This window comes from Polistes canadensis, unplaced genomic scaffold (assembly GCF_001313835.1).
Source record: "Polistes canadensis isolate GaletaPanama2010 unplaced genomic scaffold, ASM131383v1 scaffold_69, whole genome shotgun sequence".
NCBI classification, from domain to species: domain Eukaryota; kingdom Metazoa; phylum Arthropoda; class Insecta; order Hymenoptera; family Vespidae; genus Polistes; species Polistes canadensis.
Window position 1 is genome coordinate 598,659 of NW_014569616.1, and position 3,766 is coordinate 602,424.

The following is a 3,766-nucleotide window of genomic DNA, read 5'->3' on the forward strand; positions in this document are numbered from 1 at the left end:
TAAATAAAAATAAATAATAATAATAATAATAATTTATGTTTTTAAAGTGTTATAAAGATATGTAAAATAAAATGAGTATTGTTTTTTTTTTTTTCAATTTGAAACATCTTAAATTATGTTTAATGGATTTCGGCTCCATCAAATTTTATAACGAATCTGGTTGTTAATTTTGAAAGTTGCCTAACTCCATTCTTGGTAAGAAAACGCATATTATTCACTTAATAATTGCCATTATTTTGAGAGGAACTGTACATTTAACACCTTTAGATACACTTAAGCAGCATAACTCATTGGTATTCTGTACGTATATTTTTAATTTGTTGAAACACAAAACCTTAAATATTTCAATTTAAGTAGAAATGGACTTAGGCCACTTTCAAAATAAACAGCTCATATTATATATATATTTGTTCTCTAAAAAATTTATAACATTTGAGATTATTATTTCTCAGTAGTATATTTTTTAATTTTGTTTTGTTTTGTTTTAAATTTCTCTTTTATTTATTTTGTTGATTTTCAATCGAATTCGATAGGAACTCAGTTCGTTAAATAACATACCTTACCTACCTCTACGTTCATTTTTCTTTTTATTTTCCCGTTTTATAAACGTTTATTAATTTTCTCTATATATCTTTCCACTTACCTAATTTCTTATTTTCCCTCCACCTCCTCCTCCTCCTCCTCCTCCTCCTCCTCCTCCTTCTTTTCCTTCTTATCCGCTTCTTTTCTTTCTTCTATTCGCCCCCACGTCAGCGAAGTTTGTTTTACTCTTGAAGGGGGAAAAAATTTCCTGTTCCTTTCGTTTGTTCGTTGAAACGTCAGAAGATGTCCAAACAATTTTTCTTTGCTTTACCGATGGAGGAAATCTATTTCTTTATTTTTTCTTTTCTTCTTCTTCTTCTTCTTATTCTTATTCTTTCTTTTCTTTATTGAGATTTTTTTTTATTACTATTATTATTATTATTATTATTATTATTCTTTACTTTATTTTTTGATTATTTTACATAAGAAACGTATACTCGTCGAAGACTCGTTAATCAGATTTTTCATTTTCAACAGAAAAAAGGGGGATGAGAGATGATACCCCAGGATTTTTTTTTTATTCATTTGATACACGTATTTTTTTTTCCCCCGACAAAATGCTTGAATAAAAGAAAGAGAGAAAGAAAATACAACAATCCTTTACAATTATACGTGTAACCAATCTTTCTATGGTGCTTTTTCATCTTCCTTCCCTTTTTTTTTTTCTTTACTTTACTTGACCTACCACCCACTCCCCACCCGATCCATTTCATTTGTAACGTTCGATATTTTATCATTAGTTTGTGTTACCTAATGCCTAATTTCAAATGCAGAGGAAGAGATAGGAAAGTATCGATCCTGGTAAAGCAAGCAACCTCCACCTTTTACCACCACCACCACCACCACCACTACTACTCCCACCACCCACACCTACTGAAACTCCCCTTCCGTTTTGGTATCCTTCCAAAAATTCTCGAGGAGCAAGCGTAATGGACAAACGTAAAAGCGTGTCAAGGTTTTCTACCTGCAATCGAGTGACCCAGTTAGTACAAGGCTTTTATAATACTGCATAGTCCTGCAATTTCGAAGCACCAGCTTTTTCCAATTCCCCTCTCTCTCTCTCTCACACTCTCTCTCTCTTCTTTTCTTTCTTTTTTTCTTTCTTTCTCTTTGCCAAATCGAATAATTCAAAGAAACCCTGTGTTACGTGCCCATCCTATCGAGTTAACCTCGTTGTCACGTAAGTTTTATACACCGCAAAAATTAGGTTTCTTCTACGTGTTTTTAGTATGATATACGTGAGTCGTTTCGTCAAGTTTTTTTTTTTTATAGAGTAGAAAATAAATTTTGGGAATTTTATATGATATTATAAAATGATATGATATATGATACTTATATAATATGAAATTAAAAAACTGTATCTATAGTGTTTGCATTATAATAAAAAAATAAAAACCTTCAAAGTATTTACGCATAATTTTCGAATGTATGCTGATTGGATGCGTTAGAAGCATAATTAATAATCCAGATATACATATTAATGACAAATGTAATCATATCAATCCGTTCGTTCGGTTGTTCGTTTTGTTTTGTTTCGTTTATTTGTTACTTATCAACATTTTTCCATAAAGTTTATGTAATCGGTGAATATATTACAATAATTTTGAAACTAACGTTACAATAGAAAATAACGAAAAAAAATTAGAATTGTTGAATATCTTGAAGAATATATATTTTCCCAATGTAAAAATGTGTGGTTATTCGATTAAATTTCATAATAATTTTCTCATGAATGATAAATATACTGGGTATATATATAAACAACATAGAAACATATTTTCAACAGGAAAATTTATATTCAAATTAATTATAAATTAATTACAATCCAATTATATTATATATTATTTATATTATATATATTGAAATTAATTAGAAATTAATTACAAATGAATTATATATTCATATTAAATCTACTAGTTTAATAAAAATTGTCTATTAAGGAATGTGATTTATTATAGAGTTATAAAATCTTCTTGGTAAAAGAATATATTAAATTTTGTATTGAAGGATTTGTGTAGACCGTTGTGATACGACAGACTTCTACAAATTATGTGTCTTCGAAGGTGCATGGGAAAAGGGCCATGGAGAAAGGACGAAGACGAACGATGCATTTTTCTCTCTCGTGCATCGTATGTTGCTTTTCTCGATGCACAAGAAGGAACATCAATCCTCCTGGATTTGTCGGGAAACGATAGTCATCGATTTTTTCTTGTTGTTGTCCCTCTTAGGATTTACAGATTTGTACGAATTATTATTGAGTTATTCTCTTTGGTTTTTTTTTTCTTTTATATTCGTAATAGACATAATTAAAAACTTTGGTGGTTAGATTTATAAAAACAAAATGTCTAAAACCCTTTGCCAATGTTTTAGTTTGTTTTTGTTGTTGTTTTAAAAATACGCGCGACAATGGAAATAAATTAAAGGAATTATTTAATCGAATTTTAGTTTCTACCTTTGTTCATTTAAATTGGATTATTTTCGTTCAATTAAATTCCATTTTAAAAGATAAACATTTAAAAACGTTTATTGGGGAGAGGGGGGAGAAGTGTGTACTGGTTAAAGAAAATTGATGTACTAATGCAAAGGATTTAAAATGTAATCGATTTATGCATCGATTTGTTGAATATCGTAACGAAAATAATGATCTTGTATTTTGGTACGGGATTCCCCATGCAATTTGCTTTCTTATTACAATCGTTCCTTTTTTTTCTTTTTCTTTTCTCTTTTTTTCTCTACACTTTCGTCTCCTTTATCGTTTTGAATTCTAGAAACGACGGAACATCAAATATTTATGACAGCATGGTTCATTGCTCGCATAAATATTGGGGGGATTCCTTCTGAAGAATTCCAGGCCATCCGTTCGAGAACCGTTGCATCATGAGAGTCATGGGGGGTGGGCTGGTGGATAGAGGGAATGAGAAAAAAAAAAAGAAAAAAAAGGGAAGAAAAAGAGAAAGAAAGAAAAGACGAGTCTCGTGTATGGCTATCATCTTCTATTTTCAAGAGATATATACCTATTACCATGTTATAGTGATCACTTGACTGGAATACTTTGCCGTGTCGGGTTTTCCGTTCTGTTCCTATCTTTTACAGATCGTTTCATTTTACTCGTATTTTTATTCTAATGCTACTTTTTTTAACAATATTAATAATATATATATATATTATATATAATATATAATAT